Source organism: Sorex fumeus, unplaced genomic scaffold, assembly GCF_029834395.1.
Source record: "Sorex fumeus unplaced genomic scaffold, SorFum_2.1 ptg000003l, whole genome shotgun sequence".
Classification (NCBI taxonomy): Eukaryota; Metazoa; Chordata; class Mammalia; order Eulipotyphla; family Soricidae; genus Sorex; species Sorex fumeus.
The window spans coordinates 32830577-32854553 of record NW_026606060.1 but is presented as its reverse complement, the minus strand read 5'-3'; the positions used below and the strand labels follow the sequence as shown (position 1 = coordinate 32854553).

Here is a 23977-nt window from a genome sequence, read left to right as displayed (position 1 = left end):
AAGATTTGGTAAATAAAGTGCATTTTTTGTCTTAGTATAAAATTTTAAAAAGAATGCTCCTTCTTTCTATTTCTCATCTCCAGTTGTGCTATATTTATAGTAGCAGGAAACCTTCAGATTGTCAGTGTTGCACATTCTCTATCTGCATTGAAGCTTAAAGTAAACGAGAAAATAAATCTTTCTGGTCATCACTGTGAACCCTATGGAATAGTTTAGTCCCTATAATTTTCCACTTCACTAACACCTATAACTACAAATGTTCAATATAGTATATAACTGGAAAGAAAAAATATATTGTTAGAATACATTTGTCCTTATCAATACCTGAGACTTTTGTATAAAATGTAGTGATAATCATATTTTAGAAAACACTTCTTTAATTGTTTTAAAGGTCTGAAAATTTTGCTGTGTCAGCAACATTTTTATGTTCATGAGAACTACTAGAATCTGCCCTGAGGCTATGTGTGCAGCTTTCCAAAGAGCAAAATGAAAAACAAATTGGACAAGCTTTAAAAAAGGCAAGGCAAGCAAGTCAGATAGACAAAGTGGCACATGTCAGACAGAGTTGATTGCAAGACTTCTTTCATGTTTCCCTGATGTGAGGTTAAGTGTTAGACACAACCCAATGTGATTTGGGGAATGTAGTTTATCTCTGCATTTTATCTATTTATTTTAAAATATACTATTAAATAAAATATATTATTACTCGGTGAAGTATGGTATATTAGCATATCCACATTAGCTTAGATGAGGAAGGAAGGAGCCTTGCTGTTTTTCTCACCATTGTATGGTTACAGAAAATTTTTCACTAGGGAAATGTGATTTTACCTCAAAAAAGCTAGAAAGAGACAATTGAGCTCAGTTACATTCAGTAGTTTGTTAAGCATAGCTCAAATATAAATTCTTCAATAATAACAATATGTAATATCTATAGATTATATGAACAATGGGAGGACAGTGCTACAGTGCTATAAATTATATGCACTTTAAAGAGACATCTCTACTTTTATAATCCTCTTGTCACTTCATATCAGTATCATTTTATTAATAAGTGATTATTTGGGGGTAAAGCTAGTATGTAAATGTCCAACAATAACTGTCTAAAAAAACATGCACTGTAGCACTGAGCACTGTCCTCCCATTGTTAATCAATTTGCTTCAGAGGGCACCAGTAATGTCATCTCCATTTTAAGACTTGTTGTTACTGTTTTTTGCATATCAAATACGCCATGGGGAGCTTGCCAGGCTCTGCTGTACTGGCGAGATACTCTCAGTAGCTTGCTGGGCTCTCCAAGAGGGACAGAGAAATAAAACCCAGGTTGGTTGCATGCAAGGCAAATACCCTACCTGCTGTGCTATTGCTCCAGCCCAAGAAAATATGCAATGAAAAAAATTTTAACTAATACCTTATCTGCCACTCTGTGAAATTATTTGAAATAAATTATATTCATGGCTTCTTTAGACATATAAGCTCATATTCATAGGCTGAGCATTAAAATATGTTATATGTACATATGTATATGTATGAGGTAGTATAGAGAAGTTGATAGTTTACTATATCAGAGGACCATTTGTCTCCAAATTATATGGTTGCTAAAACTTTGAAACATATCTATCTTCTGATATACTACAGATTTTATTTACCTAAGATACAAACTAATGATTTTGTTATTAGCTTTCTGAGTGTCAGTATTAATTTTTCCCACTGCATATTTTAAGTTTCCTAAGAGATTTTGGTTTACCTAGTTATAAAAGTTTTAATACATTAAATAAAATTAACAAATAGAATTATCATCTCTCCACACATAAACAACAAAAAAGATAAAAAGAGTCCATGGTATTTTGATAATCTGCAGTTTCTTTTGATATTAAAATATCACATTGTAGATCTGGGTTATAGCAAAGAAGTTCTTGGGCTTGCTTTTATGAAATTGCATTTTATTATTAAGGCACTGTGATTTACAAGGTTACTCATAGCAGAATTTCAGTCACATAAATTTCACCACCAATCTCACCACTAGTGTCAACTTCCCACCATCAGTGTTCCCCAGTTCCTTTCCACCACAGCCTGTCTGTTTTACAGGCACATTTTAGGCTTTGGTTATTGGATCTCATGCTTACAGAATAATTGACTCTGTCATTTTGAGACATACATATACAGACATATACATGTATATACACACATCTCCTCACACCACCTACATGCCCAAGATCCCTGACCCCTGACCCTGATCCCAGATATTAGCCTTTTAAGAATTCTGTGCTGCGTGGAAAGATTGAGGTGGGTTGAAATAAATTTGGACTGACAGTGTTTTTGGCAAGTCTAAGACTCTTTCCTATATTCCAAGTCCAAGATGTCTACACACACAGATGCACAGACACAGATACACACACACAGACACACACACAGACACACACAGACACACACACACACACCAGTATTTGTTTGCTGTCTTTTCTTTTGAGGCAGCGCTCAAGTCAAGTCTTACCCTTGACCCTGTTCAGGGCTCACTCCCGGCATATAGAGAATCATATGTGATACAAGATTTATGTTATCTGCAAGTCACATTAGAGAGTTGTTTTTTTTTTTCTTTTTGTAACAAAGTAACTTCTGGGAAATATCTATGGGGTAGAAAGTAAGAAGAAAGGCAGGGATATTAATTGCCTAGATGGACCTTGAAATTAAAAATTATTTGCAAATAATAGGAAACCAGTGAAAACACATTATATTATGTTTCATAGCCATTCATGAATGAGTATCATGATCCCCTGCATCCCATATGGTCTCAAATAAAAAGACCTTTGCTCGAGTTCATCACAAAGCTTGTGAGCACCACATATATCTTGGACTGGGCCCCAGAAAGTATCTGGTAAAAGAACAACAAATGGAGAGAACATCTGAATCTGTGGAGCTTATATACAGTGAGCCCAGGTTTATTTTTAGTAGGAATTGTTTTCTTAAAGGACAATTCTATGTCCTGTAGTAATTTTTAAAAATTAAATATCAATTAAAAAATTAAAATATCAATTTATGCCCACTATCACAAAACAGAACAAGGTTTGGTTATTAGACTAAAAAGTGAAGAGAAATAGGACACAAGGTGAAAAAAAATGTGATTTGGATTCAAGCATTGCTCGAATCCTTTGCCTCGACCATTCAAAATTAGTCATTCTCTCAGAATGAAAAGTGTGAATAAAAGTTCAACTAATTCTAGAACTTGATAAATAAAATATTCACAAGGAAGCATTAATTTTAGTTCATTGTTTTTGAAAAGTGCAGGAGTGAAACATTAACACTAGATTTGGCTGCTATACAATTTTTGCTCATAAATCTTGCCTAGGTTGCAGTTGAAGGCAGGGTTCATCTTGTTGAACTCTGTCTGGCAAACAGTTCTTCTTTATAACAGGGTTAATCCTTTTAATTGTCTGGTTAAATCATCTTAAAAAATATATTAGCCTAGATGTATGCTAGATGTATGCTGTGATGCTAGATTTTGTTTATTTGCTTCCTGAGGTCACACCTGGCAGTGTTGAAGACTTATTCCAACCTTTTTTTTTATGATTTTGGGGCCACACCTGTTGGTTCTCAGGGGTTACTCCTGGCTCTGCACTAGGGAATCAATCCTGGTGGGCTCAGGGACCATATGTGATGATGGAGATTGAACCTGGATCAGAAAGGAGCAAGTCAAGTGCCGTACTCATTATACTATCACTCCAGCTCCTAAACAGCTTTCTTAACCTACACACCCACACTGTAAATAAGTACACTGGACTCTATTATGTTTTCTGTAGGAATCACACAAATCAGACATGTTATGAATACTTCTAGGCTAGAATTATGACCTCTTAAAAAGGTGGGAAAAAATTCTTAATTCACTGTTAATGCAATATTAGAACAAATACTAGCCTGAATTCTAACAAAGACTGAGAATCTGGTGAGAAAATATAAAGGAAGATTGAGGTCTCGGGACAGGGGAGGTCAGAATGCTTCTGAGTTCTAGGGAGCAGGCCACTCTTTATGAAGATGATTTAACCAGACAATTAGAAACCTAGGTCAGCTGAAAATGAGACTCCAGAATAAATTCTCTGTATTCAAGGTGAAAACAATCATCCCATAATTTTAGCTCCATCTTGTTTGAGAGGTAACCAAGAAATCTACAGTGATCATAGTTTTTAAAAATAATTACGATGGTACTAGAGACATATTACAGCAGTTATGGTGCTTGGCTTGAATGCAGAACACCCAAGCTCAATGCCCTGCACCATATATGGTTCCCCAAGACTCCCCATTTGTACTCTCTGAGCACAGAGGCAGTAGTAAATCCTGAGCAACTGAGTGTACTCTCCCCAACCAAAAAATGAAAGACGGTAGTTGGAACTAAGCCCATAGGGAGCTCTGGTTGGGGATGTTCATTTCCTAAATCTTTAAGAAAGGAATGAGAGAATAAAGATCATTTTTTATTTGGTATGGTGTCACACCAAAATTATTTGAAATGGTTAGATCTATGGTTGCTTATTTTTATTGTGTGTGTGTGAGTGAGTGTGTATGTGTGCCTTTGGTATTTGGGTCTTTGAAAAAAATGTGATTCTGTCATTACTGAAACTAAAGAAGATTAATTGAACCAGATATGCTAAACTCAAATGTTCTGTGGGTGGGTGAATGGGGCTATAATGCATTCTTATTTTCATAAGTGTATTCACAATTACTTGTTGGTTGATAAGCTTTTGACAAATCAGGGATCTTTTAGAAACTCTTGCAGTAGCAACTATTAAAATATGGTCAAATACTTCTCAGTGGTACTACAAAAATAAATAAATAAACTATTCTGTAGTGTATGTTGTAGTAAATGAATCACTTGGTGACATTTAGAGCATATAAAGACAATATATCAACCCTGGAAAGCAACTCAAACAATGATACTTTTAGTTAACATTTTATTCAAAAATTCAAATTTTTTAGTAATCAACTGAAAACATATTTTGCTCTTTCTAAAATTATTTCAGGACTGTCAAAAATCCCTAGCAAGCTGTTATTTGAAATTGAAACCAAGTGTTGTTCAAGTAATTAATTCTCACTTATGTGATTTATATTTTCAAGTTAGTGCACCTAACTTGAAGTTTTGCATTACTGGGATGTGCTTGCCCATCAGTTTAAAAATCTGAAACCAAATGTATACTTTTCTTACTATTTATACTTAAAAATAATGGTGTGATTTCATCTGCCTTGTTGGAGTTAGTGGTTTTCAGTAGACAATCAGTATTAATGGTGATTTTTATTAACATGCTTTCTTTTAGAATGTGAACCTGAAAGACGTGTTGTGATCGCAGATCTATGAATTACAGTTTCACATGGTTACCCTATAACTCTGGAGCGATAGCACAGCGGTAGGGTGTTTGCCTTGCATGCAGTCAGCTGGGCTGACCTGGGTTCAATTCCTCCGCCCCTCTCAGAGAGCCCTGCAAGCTACTGAGAGTATCTTGCCCACATGGCAAAGCCTGGCAAGCTACCTGTAACATATTTGATATGCCAAACACAGTAACAACAATTCTTATAATGGAGACATTACTGGGCCCACTCGAGCATATCAATGAACATTGGAAGGACAGTGCTACAGTGCTACCCTATAACTTCTTAGTAATATCTAAGAGTTACCTTGCTTTTAAATCTCTTGTTCTACCTTACATTTTTAGGCCACCAACATCAGTTTTGTAGAATGTAGCTCTTCCTTTGATAAATTAATAGAACATGTATTGTTTCGTAGTGATAGAACTTAAGCTTTAAACTTTTTATCTCATCTATGCTGAAACACAAAAATTTTAAACATTAATCAATAACTATGGGCTGTTTAGATTTTATTGCTGCTAGTTTTTGAACTATTTCAGATGTTCATTTTGAGAGAAGAAAATAAATACTCTTCACTATGTTTCCATATCTATTAATATATGTTTATATTCCTAAAAAATTTTGGCTTATAGAAATTTTCTATTATATTTGACAATTTTTGTTCTACTAACCTATCTTTAACTGTGAGTACTAAGGTTTTGAGTTCCCGAATATTCTAACTTAGGAGATTTCCTATTTGTTCATATTTTGCTGAGAATGTTGATAAAAAACATTGAAGAATGGGTAATAATTATGTAGATGTCTGGTTTATATGGTTTATGTTTCATATTTAAATCATTCTCAGATAACAAGTTAGGTTACCTGTGGATAATTTAATTATAAGTTATAGCATCATCTTATTTTTATTTACTTAAAATTGTGTTGTCCTTTTATCATTAACCTCCATGAGACATTTAATAACATTTGAATTATAAGAAAAATGTATATTTAGCAATTATGATCGTCAAATATACTTTACACATTTTGTATTCTTCCAAGTTTCCTGATTCTTACCTATCAAATACTAAATAGTTCTTAAGTATGGAAAAGTATTAAAGTATAGATTTTGCTTGAAAGATGATGGTGTGTTTGGTGGCACAAATTGTGCCACACTCAGAAATGCTTTGGGCTTACTCCTGCTCGGAGATCTATTTTGCTCAGAGATCACTCCTAGAGTTCCTTGGGGGACCATGTGTAGCGCTAGCTACTGCTTTGCTGAGTAAAGGCAAGTGCCTTAACTCTTGTACTACCTCTCAGGTCCTGATGATGATGTCTTTTGGATTTACCTGGAAGACAGTTGGCTGGATAACCAATCACATGAAAAAAGAAAAAGTTGAACTTTCAAGTACTACTCAACCTTCATATTTTTACCCTAATGAAGGAATATTTTATTTGAAGTTCCTTCTGTATATTTTTTTCTTTTGTTTTATCTAACAAGGAAAAGAAATCATTGGATATCCCCCTTATGTCCTACATATCCTACAGTGCAGCTATGATATCCTTGATGATTCTATGTATAATAATTAAACCTTTATTTCATTTTGAATTAAATGTTTGCGTATAATATGAGATAGGGATCTGATTTAATTTTTTCAGGAAGCTTTAAATTTCTACATCATCAGAGTTTTCTGAAAGTTCAAGAGGCTTTCTCCTCCACTTATGAACCTAATTTGTTTATCATTAACTGTTTGTGTATCAGATAATTTTGCTTTGTACTTTAAAGTTCTAGTTATCTGCCTGCCTTTTGCCCAGTTTTATACTCTTAATTGGCAGAGTTAGTAGCAGACTTTAAATCAGACTCTACAAGGCCTCTCATCCTTCTTTTGAATTGCTTTGACTATTGAGGAGTTGTATGATTCATCAAATTTTAGTGCCATTTGTTTTGTGTGCTAATTTTGACAGGAATTTGCATTGAATCTGCAGTGTTTTGGGTAGTTTTTTATATAATAATGACAATTCTTCTAATCATAAGAATGGAATATTTTTAAATTACCAATTGTTCTTTTTCACTTATAGCATCCATTTTAGTTAAATGTCTTTTTTTTCATATACTTTTAAAAGTCAATTTTAGGTGTTTGATGTTTTGGAGCACAACATTTTAATGGAGCTATTTTTATTTCCTTTTTATTACTCTTCTAGTTTATTGTTTGTATTATAAATTCAACAAATATTTATTTTGATTTGAAGACCTGTTATTTGCTGTATTGGTTATTGTTTCTAAAATTTCTTGGATGGAATCTTCAGGTCACTCATACACATATATAAACATAGGTATGTATAACATCTTTTTGTAAAAAGTGATTTGTTCTTCCATATATATGTACAGATATTCCACATATAAATTATATATATCACTGTCCTCCTGTTGTTCATCGATTTGCTCGAGCGGGCCCAGTAATGTCTCCATTGGCGACTGTTGTTACTGTGTTTGGCATATCGAATACATCACGGGGAGCTTGCCAGGCTCTGCCGTGTGGGCAAGAAACTCTCGGTAGCTTTCTGGGCTCTCCGAGAGGGGCGGAGGAATCAAATTCAGGTCGGCCATGTTGGCTGTGTGCAAGGCAAATGCTCTACCTGCTGTGCGATTGCCCCAGCCCAATATATATATATATATATATATATATATATATATATATATGTGTGTGTGTGTGTGTGTGTGTGTTTTAAAAGACTGACAGTTTAAAATATCTTTTCCTATTTAAATGCCTTTGGTTCATCTTATGTTCTTCCCTTCTGTGACTAGGACTTTCAATCTTATGCTGTATAACAGTGTTGACAGTGGACAGCCTTGTTTTATGCCTGAATTTAGTGGGAAGACTTTCAGTTTTCTGACATTGGAATAGGATGTTAGCATTGAGTTTATGGCATACACCTTTTAAATTTGGGTTGGAGCAATAGCACAACAGGTAGGGTGTTTGCCTTGCACGTGGCCGACCCAGGTTCAATTCCTCTACCCCTCTCAGAGAGCCCAATAGGCTACAGAAAATAGCCTGCACGCACGTCAGAGCCTGGTAAGCTCCCTGTGGTATATTTGATATGCCAAAAATTGTAACAACAAATCTCACAATGGAGACGTTACTGGTGCCTGCTCCAGCAAATTGATGAACAACCGGAGGACAGTGCTATAGTGTTACCTTTTTGTTTGAAACGGTAACTTCCTTCTGTCCTTATTTTTTTTTGAATTTTTATCATGAATAAATATTAATTCTTATCAAAAGCTTTCTCTGCATATATTAACATGATCATATTATACTTACTGTTTCCCTTTATCCTTATTACCTAAAATTTGCTTGGAGCGATAGTACAGCGGGTAGGGCTTTTGCCTTGCATGCAGCCAACCTGGTCAACCTGAGTTCTATTCCTCTGCCCCTCTCGGAGAGCCCAGCAAGCTACCGAGAGTATCTCGCCCACATGGCAAAGCCTGGCAAGCTATTGGATATGCCAAACACTGTAACAAGTCTCACAATGATAGCATCAGGATTAGCCACAAGCAAGGCAAGTCTCTTAACTACCTTATGATCTCTCTGGCCTCCCATTTTTTCATTTAGTTTACCATTTGCCTGTATGATTATTTTAAAACTATTTTTCACCAATCTTGTTCATATTATGAGAATTTCAAGTTATCACTGATAAACAGCTGATTTCTGAATTTCATTTCCTTATCCTTCCTGACATCATGTGCATAATTTTTCATGAGAAATTTGGATGTTTTGCAGTTTGACTTTTTTTCTATTAACTCAGTATGCATTTTGAAAGTGGCCTTTTATTTGGGTCTATGCTTCCTATTCCCTGTAATTATTTTTTCCTAAGCATTTTTAATTTGAGGTTACTATGTAGTTTATAAATGAAGTCTGATGCTTTTTGCCTCTCTTGAATTTAAAATACATCTAAGGTTCATTCTAGAACCTAATTTTACTGTTTTCACTCTTTTTTCCACCATTTCATGACTTTTATCTGGCAGAGCTGGATTGTTTTTAGCAATCTTTTAATCATTCCACAAATATTAATAACATCTTGGAAGAGAAGAGAATTATTGATTGAAGGTATTTTTCACTGAAGAATTGGGAACTTTCTTATGCTCTCTGACCTATAAAATATAATTTTTCAAAAATCCAATTTGAGGCTAATGGGAGTTATTTTACATGAGATATTTCTCTTCCTTGCTGCTTTTAGGAGTATATTTCTCTTTTGGGTTCTTTCAATTTTGTTTCAGTTTGCTTTAGTGTTCTACATAAGATGTTAGGAAAAATTAGGTAGACCTGTATCATGATGATGCAGATGATGCTAGAGTAGTGACGGTGAGTCTCTGTTGTTTCTTTATTGCTGCTTCTTCAATATTTAAAAAATGGAAAATATTGAGCAAAATAGATGCTCAGACTCAGATTTGGAAAGTATAAAAGTTTATTGGAATGTAGAGGAGAAAGGAAAAGGAAATTTCCATGTGGGGAAGAGATTTTTTCAGACTAAGTAAATAGTAAAAGTATTGTATAGACCTTTTTAAAGGCCCTTTGCATTTCTTATTCATTGTCAAGTATACAGAATACAGCGAGTTTACTAGATATTCTGGCTGGTTGGAGTCTTTCTGGACATGTGCCTTAGGTATTTTCTCTGAGAGACTAAGATAATGGATATTTAATGATGGATAATTGTTAGCCCCCTTTTCTGTTTATCAAAAAAAGCCCAGAAATTTGTAGGAGGTCAAAAATGTACAATGTATTGACGAAAAAAAATGAGATTGTTCACTGCAGCTGGCAGGGTGAACAGGCTTCCTCTTTAAATCGTATATATCTTTGTTCTCCTATTAGAGTGTTCCTTGGCTATTATTTACTCCACCAGCAATCTGTCCTTTCTTTCTTCTGTGATCCCAGAGATATGGAAGTTGTTTCTCTGAATGCAATCCCATATGTTTCTACTGGTTTCTTTTTGGAAATATTTTTGTCTTTTTCTTCTTTTTTTTATTAATAATTACCATTACCTTATCCTGGAGTGATAGCACAGCGGGTAGGGTATCTGCCTTGCAGGTAGCCGACCTGGGTTCAATTCCTCTGTCCCTCTCAGAGAGCCTGGCAAGCTACTGAGAATATCCTGACAGCATGAAGATGTTACTGGTGGCCACTAGAACAATGGGAGGACAGTGCTACAGTGTTACCTTATCTTGGAATTCAGTTGAGTTTCAGGGGTTTACATTCTGCTGTCAAGTATTTCCTTTGGTCTTTAGCTCCTTCATTTCTATTTGGACAAGATTTTGCATACTTTCTTTCAATTGTTTTCTGAGCTTATGTATGTTCTCTTAATTAATATTAGCACTGTAGCACTGTCCTCCCATTTTTATTGATTTGCTCCGGAGGGGGGCACCAGTAACATCTCAATTGTGAGACTTGTTGTTGCTGTTTTTGACATATAGAATACACCACATGAGCTTGTCAGGATCTACTGTGTGGGCGGGATACCCTCTGTAGCTTGCCGGACCCTCTGAGTGGGACAGAGGAATTGAACCCAGGTCGGTCCGTGCAAGACAAATGCCCTAAATGCTATGCTATCACTTCAGCCCCATTTTAATTAACACTAAAATAAATAACATTACTGCTTTTAAATCATCCTTGGACAATAAGATATTCTGGTGTTTTTTGAAGACTTTCTAGATTTTTTATCCCATCCATTGGCTCGCCTGAGTGCCCATTTGAACCAAACACAAGATACTATACAAGGCCTGGAAGTGGTGACCAGAATCTGAGCTAGGTTGAGCAGTGGTCTGGAGCTTACTTTAAGAGCAGCAGTTCTCAACTACCATCTGGAGTAGCAAGAACATTATTTGTAACCCTCTTGTCAACTCCTAATCTCTTTTCCACCTAGCAGTGAAAGCACAAATCTTAAATGTAATTCCCTTGCATACTCTTTGTCTGTAGATTCCTGTCTCACTGTGGATATATAATTATCTATCCCCTTTCTCAATTCAGAGTTCCAGCTTTTTGACGCCTCCCCCAACCTCAATTCCATCTTCATCGTATCTCTGGGGATCTGCATCTTCACTATGAAATTGGCTATATTCTATGTCTCACACCAGGAAATCTCCCAGAGAAGGTAGCTGGGCTCTTCAGAGGATCTTCTCAGTGAAACCCCTTATACTAATTTTTGTGTTGAATTTTGTTTTAATTAAGGATTTATGATCACGTTGTATTGGAGCAAGAGTGCTCTCAATTCTTTTAATTCTTTTCCTCTTGGGTAATCTTGACTGTATCCCTCAAGAGGTCTCTGTTTTCTCTGATTTAAATCAGATATAAGACTGTGAGTTACTAGTTATCTATGTTGTATAAAGAATAGTTTATTCCTCTTTTCGTTAGTTTTCATTTTTAGTTGGCTAATGTTAGCATTATCAGAAAATGTAATGTTTTTGTATTGTTGCTTAGATATATTCTCTACCTCTGTTAAAAGTTAGAGCTAATTGAGGCCAAAGAGATAGTACAGTAGGTGTGGAGCTTGCCTTGGACTTGGCTGACCTGGGCTTGACCTCTTGAACCATTTTTGTTCCTCTAAGCACTACCAGAAGTAATCCTGAAAATAGAGTCAAAAGTAAACCCTGAGCACGACTAGTTGTGAATTCAAAACATAATAAAACAATGCAAAGAGCTCCAGTCATACATTCATATGATTTTAAAAGGTCTTTTGCTAATGCTTCTTCAAGAATCCTGTCAGTTATTTCAGTAAATGCCCAAACAGATTGGATAGTTTCAAGACATACTGGATTTATTTCACACTGGATAAAATAAAAACCATCAAATCTCTTTGCAACCAAATCATTCACTTGTGTTTGCAAATTTATTTATTATGAAAACAAAAATAGGTCAGATGTAGTAGATGACTCAGGGGTAATGTTAAAAGGAAGAAAAAGCTACACTTATTTTTAAGGAAACAAACAATAGGGACAGAAAGTCTTTCACTATCAAAGTAATTCTAATCGTGATGAAAGCATAAGGAACAGATGTACCCTTTCACTTTAAACAACTTTAAAAATTCAAATTAAATGTTTAGAATATCCATTAACAAACAGGAAGGGGCAAAGGTTGGTGATGAAAAAGAGACAAATAAAGCAACTGTCACAGCTTACTTCCTAGCATGTCTACCCTGCAAGACAAAAAGACCATGAAACTTGTGACCTCCATGTAGAAAGACATGGTAGACATTTTCAAATTTTGATGTGGCTAGAATTCATAGCGTATCAGTGAAAAGACAGCTACATGAAAAGGACCAAAGCGCAAGAGTTAAAGGCCTCCAAAGATCCCATATCTTCATTGCACTCACTCATTCATATGTATGAAAAAATAACGTGGGAGGAAAAAATGCTGTTCGTGACAATAAAGGATCACTGTAAAGCAATTGATGCAACAATATTAGAAAAGCATACAGGAATAATTCATATTTTCATCATTCAGAGTAAAAGAAAAAACTATTATATATATAGTAATTGATAGACTAATCATTTTTAAACTTGCAGACTCACATCTCTGCAGACCAAGAGTTGAAAACTACTGTCAGTTAACTGGCAAAGTCATTATCGTGGAGTTGCAGGCAATTGCCGTGGACTGGGACTGGTATACATACCAGTGGTTGAAAAATTACTGTAAATGCTCAGCATGATAGTGCATTAGCAGTAAGGCAAAATTACCCTACAACTATGGCATCTCTGCTTTAAAAGATCATAAAATAATAAAATTAAAAAATAAAGATCTGCTTTCCCAGATAGTAATACAAAATTAAAATTTTAAAATTAATCTAATAATACAGATATTTAATAATAGACCTATAATTAAATCTAAATTACATTAAAAATCAACCAATGTAATCTATAATATTAAAAGAATAGTGACATAAAACTATTTATGACTCTATAAATGGTAAAATATTTAATCAAATTCAGCACTCATTTTTTAAAAAATTTTATTGAATAACCGTGAGATAATTACAAGCTTTCATGTTTGGGTTACAATCACACAATGATCCAACACCCATCCCTCTACCAGTGCACATTCCGCACCACCAATATCCCTGGTATATCCCCCATTCCCATCCTCTCCCTGCCTCCATGGCAGACATCAGTCCCCATAATCTCTCTCTACTTTTGGGCATTATGGTTTGCAATACAGACACTGAGAGGTTATCATGTTTGATCCTTTATCTACTTTCTGCACACATCTCACATACCAATCAATTCCTCCAGCCATCATTTTCTTAGTCAGCACTCATTCTTGACCAAGTTAATAAATTAGGAATAGAAGGGAATATCTCAATGAAATAAGGTGCATCTCTAGATTTTAGAATAGGTATTTTATTTCAGTCCCTTTTGTTGCAGGCCTGGGTGTTTGGGGTGAGGGGGAAACACAATCTGAAACCTGCAATAACCTGAAGACATAGAGGCCTTTGACACAAAGGACTCATGTCAGGAGCCTGGCAAGCCATTGAGATGAAGAATCCCTGGCCAAGGGTCAAAGACTCCCTGAGGGGAGAGGCTGACCCACACTGAGAAGAGGCTGAGAGCAGGGTGGGAGAGTGGAGACTGGTGTGAGAACAATTGGGCAGAAGACTATAAAAAGCCTGGTAGAACAAAGGAAGCATGCCCAGGTTTAAGTGTTTCTGTGAACTGTGCGGTTATTTGTGCACATGCTGCCCTCGCCCATTCCCTCTGGAGATATGTACTTTTGGGGCTCCCTCCACTCTGGTGAAGCCCCTGTTTTTTCCTGAGCAGCTATCTTACTTTACCTCTCTCCTTACCTCCCTTTATTTCCCAATAAATGTGCTGTACTTCTTGTTTGTCACCCCCTGGGGAAGGGTTTAGGTAGGGCCTAGGACTGACATTTCTTCCTGGAAAAGAGCAATTCCTTATTCCTTTCTGAGTCCGTGGCTCCCAAAGACATCAGGTGGTAGGGATCAACTCCCAAACTGCACATAAAAGGTAGGTTTTAAATGCAGCTTTACAGCCCCCCTTGGGCTGGAGCGATAGCACAGCGGGTAGGGCGTTTGCCTTGCACGCAGCCAACATGGCCGACCAGAGTTCGATTCCTCCGCCCCTCTTGGAGAGCCCAGCAAGCTACCGAGAGTATTCGATATGCCAGACACAGTAACAACAAAGTCTCCAATGGAGACGTTACTGGGCCCACTCGAGCAAATCGATGATCAACGGGAGGGCCTTTACTTTACTTTTACTTTACTTACAGCCCCTGGGACTGCCACAACTTGAAGTTTAAGCTGCAGAGGGGCTCCCTACAAACTTTATAAGTCCTAAAGCTCCCGTACCTTATAGGGTGTCTGGTGAGGAGCTGGAAAGCCACAGATTTCCTTTCTGAGGATACCTGTTCTCTCCTCTCCAACTTCACATAAATTACCTGGAAGTCTCTAGAAACAACTTTCATTTAATATTTTACTGGAAGCTCATCCAGAAAAAAACAAGATAGAATATTAGTAACAAGACCGACAGCAATCAATGTTAACAACAGGTTGGGAGCACTGTAGCACTGTAGCACTGTCCTCAAATCATTGTTCATTGATTTGCTCGAGTGGGTGCTGGTAATGTCTCCATTTGTCCCTGTGCATGCCAGTGTAGCCCAGTGGTGTCTGCTCATTCCAGGAACAAGAAGTGAGACTTATTATTACTGTTTTTGGCATATCGAATACACCATGGTTTGGGAGAAAGATTAAAACTGTCATTTGTGAATGGACTGGTTTTAATTTCACAATATCACATAATAAGGTGTGTATATTAAAGTACTATTTTTCTACATAATAGAATAAAAATCAATGTAAAATTCATAAAAGCTTTTATAATAAAGATGCAGGTGAACCAGAAGCGGTGGCGGGTTTCTGTTTCGTATAAGAGTCCCAGGTTCTTATAAAGAATAATAACAAAGATGTTCAGGCTCAGAGTAGGGAAAGTAGAAGAGAAAAGGAGCTCCCCAAATGGGACAGAACTTAGTATAAGACTAAGTTAACTATGGCTCTTTTTGTGAGATTTCTCTATTGCAAAACCAGGTCTTTGTTTGACAGTGAGTGCAGATAATCTGCAGGGTAGTCTGGCTGGTTTGTCTTTCTGGCGTTGTGTATTATCTTAATCTCCCTGTAAGACTAAACTTTGAGGCAAAATTTCGTGGTGAACAATCGTTAACTACTATTTATTAAAAGAACTCCAGGAATTTGCAAGGAGGGAAACATGTTGGGGTGGAGCGATAGTACAGCTGGTAGGGCATTTGCCTTGTACACAGCCGACTGGATTCCATCCCCAGCATCCCATATGGTCCCCTGAGCACTGTCAGGAGTAGTTCCTGAGTGCAAAGCCAGGAGTAAACCCTGTGCATGGCCAGGTGTGACCCAAAAAGCCAAAAAAAAAAAAACCCAAAAAACGGGTAAATGTAGAATGGGCCAATCAAAAGCAAGACTGCTCACCTAACCGTAACTTGCAAGGGGAAACCAACACTTCCTCTTTCATTAACATCAAAAAATATAAAATCATTAAAAATAAAAATTTAAAATATACAAACGACATTAGTATCACCTGAAATAAAACCAATTGTCGTGAAAATCAGTGACCTATAAAAGCTAAAGTACAAAATAATGTACAAAAAATAAGATTGATACATTTCCCAAATTTGTATACTGATAGAATGTCCAAATTCTAAAAAGTTTCTTTATAAAAATTGGAGTGAATTATATGATATTTTTTTCACAGATCCATCAGTCAGAGTGCATACCTTATATGTATGATACACTGGATTTAATGAGTTGGCACCACTTTATTGTTTCACACTAAAATACAAAGAATCAAAAAGAACCAAATCTTTTTAAAAAGTGAAATTAGAATACCCAGGTTATCTTATTTCAAGTCCTACATAAAAAGTAACACAAATAATGTATGACTGAAATTATCACACAGAAATAAATTTATATACCGTAGAGAAAATTTAGTTAGATAACTGTTTACTGGAATTCAACAAATAAACTAAATATAAGTTTCGCATACTTAAGTAAATTGATATACAGGGCTAATAATGATATTATTTTTGTCCTCAAAAATACATGAAATTAATTTCAGGTGATTGATAGACATAAATTTTAAGCTCAACTATAAGATTCACAGGGTAAAATATAGGAGACTATGTCTCAGAGTGCTTTACTATATCCAACCAAAATTTAAGAACATAATTGATGAATTAAACATTACATTAAAAAACTTATCAAATAACAGTGGTAAGTTTTATTTTCTTCTATAGCTTTTATTTTATGCAGATGTTTGATATATAATATATATTCAAAATATGCAGATATTTTATACTTGCAATAGTTATATATTTGAATATTATTACTGATCACTTGACATCCCATTTCTCATCGATTTCCTCAAGCGGGCACCAGTAATGCCCCCACTGGTCCCTGTCACGTGCTAGTATAGACCAATGACATCTGCTCACTCCAGGAACAAAAAGAACGTCAAACCGATCCTCAGGGTCTTGGCAAGAAGTCTGACCATCTCATAGGTGGGCAGCCACGTGATCATTTTTTAAAATTAATTAATTAATTAATTTTTATATATATATGTTATTTTTTTATTTGCTCGAGCGGGCCCAGTAACGTCTCCATTGGAGACTTTGTTGTTACTGTGTCTGGCATATCGAATACTCTCGGCAGCTTGCCGGGCTCTCTGAGAGGGGCGGAGGAATCGAACTCGGCCAACATGGCCGACCCGAGTTCGATTCCTACGCCCCTCTCGGAGAGCCCGGCAAGCTGCCGAGAGTATTCGATATGCCAGACACAGTAACAACAAAGTCTCCAATGGAGACGTTACTGGGCCCGCTCGAGCAAATCGACGATCAACGGGAGGGCCTTTATTTATTTATTTATTATTATTTATTAATGAAACACAATGAGGTACAGTTATAGACTTACAAATTTTTGTGCTTGGGTTTCAGTTGTACAATGATCAAGTACCCATACCTCCACCAGCGCCCATCCTCTACCACCACAGGTGCCAGCATCCCTCCCACCCCCCATACCCCCCATCCCACCCTGCCTCTGTGGCAGGGCATTCTCCCTTGTTCTCTCTCTCTTCCTTTGGGTTCTGTGTTTTGGAAGAGAGGCATTGAGTGGCTGTCATGTTTGGTCTATAGTCTACTTTCAGCATGCTTCTCCCACACTGGGAGGATCCTCACAACACCCTTTATTTGGTGCTCTCTTCTCTATCTGAGCTTCCTTTTCCCCTAGCACGTGTGGCTGGCCTCCAAGTCATGGAGCAAAATTCCTGGTACTAATCTCAGCCACTCCTGGGTGTTAGTCTCCCATTTTGTTGCTTTATGTTCCCCAGATGAATGCAATCTTTCTGTGTCTATCCCACTCTTTCTGACTCATTTCGCTTAACGTGATACTTTCCATGTAGTACCACTCGTATGTAAATTTCATGACTTCAACTTTTCTAACAGCTACATAGTATGCCATTGTGTAAATGTACCAAAGTTTCTTTAACCAGTCATCTGTTCTCGGGCACTCAGGCTTTTTCCAGATTCTGGCTATTGTAAAGAGTGCCGCAATGAACAAACAATTGCAGATGTCACTTCGACTATACTTTTTTGCCTCTCTGGGATATATTCCCAGGAGTGGTATTGCTGGATCAAATGGGAGATCAAATTCTAATTTTTTAGTCCAGCAGTTGTTTCCAAATTCCATTACATATCAAACCCATCTGATTTTCGACGGCTTGGCAAAAGAGACAGCGTCCCTGATCTTCTATCGTTGACAGAGGTCGGAACTCCAGGTTCCTTTTCTCACTTGAGTGAAGCATGATATTTTAAGCATAGCTCTTGTGATTCCTCTTTGAGAGACACGAATAGCATTCTCATCTTGTTTTCGTAGGGCCCGGGTCTCCGAGGCGTACGTTAGTGCAGGAAGAATGGTGGAGTCGAAGAGATGTGCCAGGAGCCAGAGGTTGTTCGTCCTTTTAGCTAATTCTTCAATGCTCTTGAAGGCGTTCCAAGCCTCTCTCTTCCTCCTGCGCAACTCAGGTGCCAGTTCATTCGGCACCTGTTGACTTCTCAAACTAGGTACACATAACTGCTGCATTCAGAGATATTCTTTTCTTTGAGAGCAAATGGAACTTCAGGAGCGAGATTGTCTCATGAATATTGTCTTCGTGAGATTCAGCTGCAGTCTGACCTTTTCACACTCATGGTCAAAGTTGGCCAGCATTTGTGCCAATTGGCTAATGCTTGGTGTTGTTAGAACGATGTCATCAGCAAAGCATCGGTGGTGTAGTTGCCAACTGTCTATCTTCACTCCCATTCCTTCCCATTCCAGTCATCATATGACATTCTCGAGGGCGGCACTGAAGAGTTTTGATGAAATGGTATCACCCTGCTGAAACCCTATCTTGACATGGATGATCACTTCTTTGTAGAATGATGAGATCCTGGTAGAGAATCCATAATACAGCTCATGGAGGATCCTGATATATGGAGTTTGAATGCCCTGATTGGCTAGGGCTTTGATGACTGCTTCCGTTCAACAGAATCAAAGGCCTTCTTTAAATCAACGAATGTTAGACAGAGTGGCATCTTGAACTCCTGAGAAACATTAATGAGCTTGGTTATCGTGTGGATATTGTTGATCGTACTGATTTTTTTGTGGAAATCGGCTTGCTCGCATGGTTGTTCTTCATCTAGTCTTCTGCCAATCCCATTCAGGATGACTCAAGTGAACAACTTGTAGATGACAGACAATAGGCAGATCGGCAGATAGTAACCAATGTTGTGGATGTCTCCCTTCTTGTACAGTAGTACAGTCCTGCTGGTTTTCCTCTGCAATGGAACCTTGCATTCAAACAGGTAGCATGTGAAGAGCCGAGCCAGTTTATTGATGAGTACTGATGGCAGGTTCTTCAGGTGTTTGGGTCTGACCTTGTCTGGGCCAGGTGCTGTTTGCTTCTTTACCGACAAAATGCTGTGTCAGATTTCAGAAGGGAGAACTTTGGGGATGACATATCCATCCTGAGCAGTTTGGTATGTGGGCAGGTGGACATGGTATCAAAGTGATCCGAGTGAAGTCATGGATAATGTTCTCCATTGCCCCTCTGGAAGATGTGATAGATCCATCAGGACGTCGGATGGCAGTCATCTTGGTCTTGTAGTTGGCAAAGGACAGGCAGGCGTTGTGAATGCTTTTCCCAGCTTCTGCCACATCTGCCAGCACTGTTGCTCCTCTCTCTTTAAGGTCTTCTTTTAACACTTCTCTGCACTGCTTTGGGAGCTCGGACATTCGCTTGTGGTTTCACGAGGCTTGTGCACAGCCACGATGACAAATGAGCTCGGGAGTTTTCAAAGACAGACTTCTTTTTGTGGCTTTCTCTCTCTCAAAATTCCTCACACAATCATGGAGGTGCTGAATCAGTCGATTATATTCCTCGTCAATGTTGTCAATGACAGCATCTTCCCATGTTGCTCTAATGGTGCCAAAGAGCTCCCCGTTGGTGGTTGTTCTGGGAGTTCTCTTCTTAAACTTTGCAGCCCTCTAGTATAATTCTTTAGACCTCCAGAACTTGTCTCCTAATTGCAAATTTGTAGCATTAAACACTATTACTTCTAATTTTTATTTCCAAGTACTTGATAGCCACCATTTTATCTGTTTCTATATGAACTTTTACATATTCCAATCAGAATAATATCATTCATTCAGTCTTTTTATTTTCTGCCTAACATATCTCACTTAAGATAAAGCCCCCAATGTCTTTCCATGTAACAAAAATCAGTATTTTCTTTTTTCTTTTGATAAAACATTTATTAGTATTCTAAATTCATTCATCCATCCACTCATTGCCACTAATATTGTTTCCATGTATTGGATATTTTGAACAATGCTGTGATGACTACAGTTGTGCACATATTTACAATACTCTGTTTAATTAAATTTGGTTCTATAACCAGAAGAACCCTTGATCATATGCTAACATAATTCCATTTTTAATTTTGGAAATTAATATTTGATCAGAACTATAATAATAATAAAGTAGAAGCTCATCATTAAATGTTATAAGGAATGCTGAATATGTGAAGAAAAATAAAATTATACTCATGAAATATCTTATACCAAAATAAATTTTAAATAAACACAAAATTTATACATTAAACTAGATACACTAAACGCTTGAAACAAAGTCAAGAGAAGAAACTTGTTGATATTCGTCTTGAGAAAAATTATTTGTATATGAAATCAAAATCTCAAGCATATGGTATGCCCTACATAAAGTCATCCAGTTCTGGAGGACCCAGTTCTGGAGATCCCAGAGCACCTACAAGGTGTCCACAGATGGTAATGGTCTTACCAGTTTAACAACTTCATGCCCTGCCATTTAATATCCTGACTCGGGTGGTCAGTTATAGCTGAGAGTGGTCCAGGGCACCTTGAGTACTTTTTGAGAACACTGTAGCACTGTAGCACTGTCCTCCCATTTTTCCTTGAATCGCTCAGTGGGCACCAGTAACGTCTCCATTGTGAGACTTGGTGTTACTGTTTTTGTCATATAGAATATTTCTCGGCTAGTTTACCAGATTTTACCGTTTGGGCAGGATACTCTCGGTAGCTTGCCGGGTTCTCCAAAAGCAGCGGAGGAATTGAACCTGGGTCGGCTGTGTACAAGGCAAACACCCTACTAGCTGTGCTACCTCTCTAGCCCATTTTGAGAGACAAAAGGAAATATTTTAAGTATACAATGATAAATTCAGGTTGTTAAAAGTATGGATTAAATAGGGACGTAGAGGTTAGTACCCAGATAAAGTCAAGATAGAAACAATTTTAATATGCAAAATACATATATAGAGAATTTATTGTTAAAAACTATACTATATAAGACATCAAAAGGAATAAAGACAAGGAGCCAGATTGTGCAATGTACTTGGCCTGCATTTGGCTGACACATATTCCATTCCTGTCTCCTAATATGGTTCCCTGAGCCTGCCAAAAGTGATGGAATGCAGAGTCAGGAGTAACTATTGAGCACAGCTAAATGTGGCACCAAAGAATGAACAGAAAATAAAAGCAAATATAGAATAAAACACAAGAAATACTTGGTAAAGCACGTACATTCAGTATACACATACTAGTACATATATATAATTTAAAATGTGTCTAGATATGCTTGTATTCAATTTGAGTTCATATAACATATATATTTAGACATTCATAAAGTGCAATTAAATCAAGAATCTAAAAATGGAGAAAAGTATGGTCAAAGGAAATGAACAAATTCTTTAAAAATTTATTATGGATTATTATTTCTTTCTTGTTTGTTAGGTTTTTCTCTATTCCTGCTATCCTTTCCTATAATTTACAAACATTTATCAATATTTTTTGCTTTATTTCAAGACTTTTGAGTAGCTGATATCTTCACATTTCAGTGTTTGACATGCAGATTATTGTCTTTTTAAACTCATTTGACACACTTGTTCTTTTTCCTAAAGCTAGATACAGGGAGATCAAATATATAACTCAATGTGGCACAACTTCTGCCTTGATTTAAGTAAAATGTCATTTAACTAGTATTTTGTATCCTTTCTTATGTGTATATGACCATATTTTTCAAAAGTTACCATTTTAAAAGACAGTTATCTTTTTCTGTGATTTAAGGGTGTCACAAAATGTAGAAGAATGTAATAAAGAAAAAAGTAAGATCTCCACTGATCTGACTCTGAGTTAAATTTTTACTATTTATAAATTATCTTGAATAACTGCTTCTAATAGCACAGTGGGTAGGGCCTTTGCCTTGCACATGGCCAATTCCTCCACCCCGCCCCTCTCATAGAGCCCTACAAGCTACGGAGAGTATCTTGCCTACATGGCAAAGCCTGGCAAGCTACCCATGATGTATTTGATATGCTAAACACAGTAACAAGTCTCACAATGTTACTGGGCCCGCTTGAGCAAATAGATGAACAACAGGAGGACAGAGACAGTGACAGTGACAGTTAATATATAGTATAAAACAATGTAAATATTCCATTTCAGATATTGACATCCAAGATATAATTTGATTTAATAATAATTGCTGTAAAAATTAATGAATAGTGCAATAAAATCTCAGAAGTTATCAAATTTACATGTGGAGTTATCAACAAAATTTTGACTTCCTCAGTCACTTTTGATTTTTCTATGTAGGTTTTACAGTAGCACTTCCAGCACATCTATTCTTTTGCTAATTTTCTTTTCCTTTTTCTTCCGCCCAACCCCCACCCAAAATGCAGGGTGTCAAGTATCAACTATAGTGTCCAGTATCACATACAAAATATCCTATCACTGAGTTTTGTCATACTTAGCTTCTTAATACTGCAGTTTGGGTGCCAGAGAGATAGTACAGTAGGCAAGGTGATCGCCTTGACTACAGCTGACCTGGGTTCTATCCCTGGCACCCATATGGTTTCCAGATCCCTGTTCAGGAGTGAGTGCAAAGCAAGGAACATATCCTCCCAGCACATCTATTCTGCAAGATCAATAACAGTCCATACTTCTACTTTACCTCCATTTTCATTACAATACAAAAGGGGGCGGTGAGAATTGCCTTTTAAGCATTTGCATCCACTTTTATTCTTTCTCCTCCGATATCTTCGAGCGATAGCACAGTGGTAGGGCATTTGCCTTGCACGCAGCCAACATGGCCGACCCGAGTTCGATTCCTCTGCCCCTCTCGGAGAGCCCGGCAAGCTACCGAGAGTATCTCGCCTGCACGGCAGAGCCTGGCAAGCTCCCCGTGACGTATTCGATATGCCAGACACAGTAACAACAAAGTCTCCAATGGAGACGTTACTGGGCCCGCTCGAGCAAATGAATGATCAACGTGATGTCGGTGGGCCCCACGGGTGACTTATGTGAAGTGGGGAGGAGAAAGACGGTAACTTTCTCCCCACCTGCCTCTGCCACCCGGGACCCTGGGTAGGCTAGGACCCGTAAAGTCTGCAGTGAGCCTCTGCTTGGCACGGACCTAAGCCCCGCCAGCCCCACAAGGTGGCTGTCAAGCCACACTTGAAGTCCACTTGATCTTCTCAGCACGGGAATTAATCCCTGCCACCCGATTGCTCGGGGAGCCACGGACTCAAGCTGGGGCAAGAATTTGCTCTTTGCAGGAAAGGAGAGACCAGTCCCAAGCCTTACCCGGGGTTCCTGGGGTTCTTGTCTCGCTCGCAGAAAAGAATTTCAGGAGTAGACAAGCAGTGAAGTAACAGGTTTTATTTGGAGGCTTTTGGAGAGGGAGAGAAAGGGATAAGCAGATAAGCGGGGGGGGGGGGGGGGGGGGGGGGGGGAAGGGAGAGAGAGGGTAACGTGCCCAGAGGGAACGCGGGCTTCTCCCAGGGTGGAGAGAGCACCAAGTGGGCTCTCAAGCTGGTTCTTATAGATCCTTCTGACTCGGAATATTCTGGAATCTCCTTGGGGCTGGGTCGCTGGAGTTAACCAGATTGAAAGGGGGTTTGAGAATCTTCTGACTTGGAATGTCCTGGAATCTCCTTGGGGCTGGGTCACTGGAGTTAACCGGATTGAAAGGGGGTTTTCGGAAAGGAGGAATTTCATGGGGAGGAGGCC

General features: G+C 37.7%; 1 protein-coding gene across 1 annotated transcript in view; it reads left to right on the top strand.

The window, feature by feature from the left end:
* MGAT4C (MGAT4 family member C) overlaps positions 1-23977 on the top strand; it is a 276972-nt gene that overhangs the window by 233546 nt on the left and 19449 nt on the right. The gene's annotated exons all lie outside the window — the stretch shown is intronic.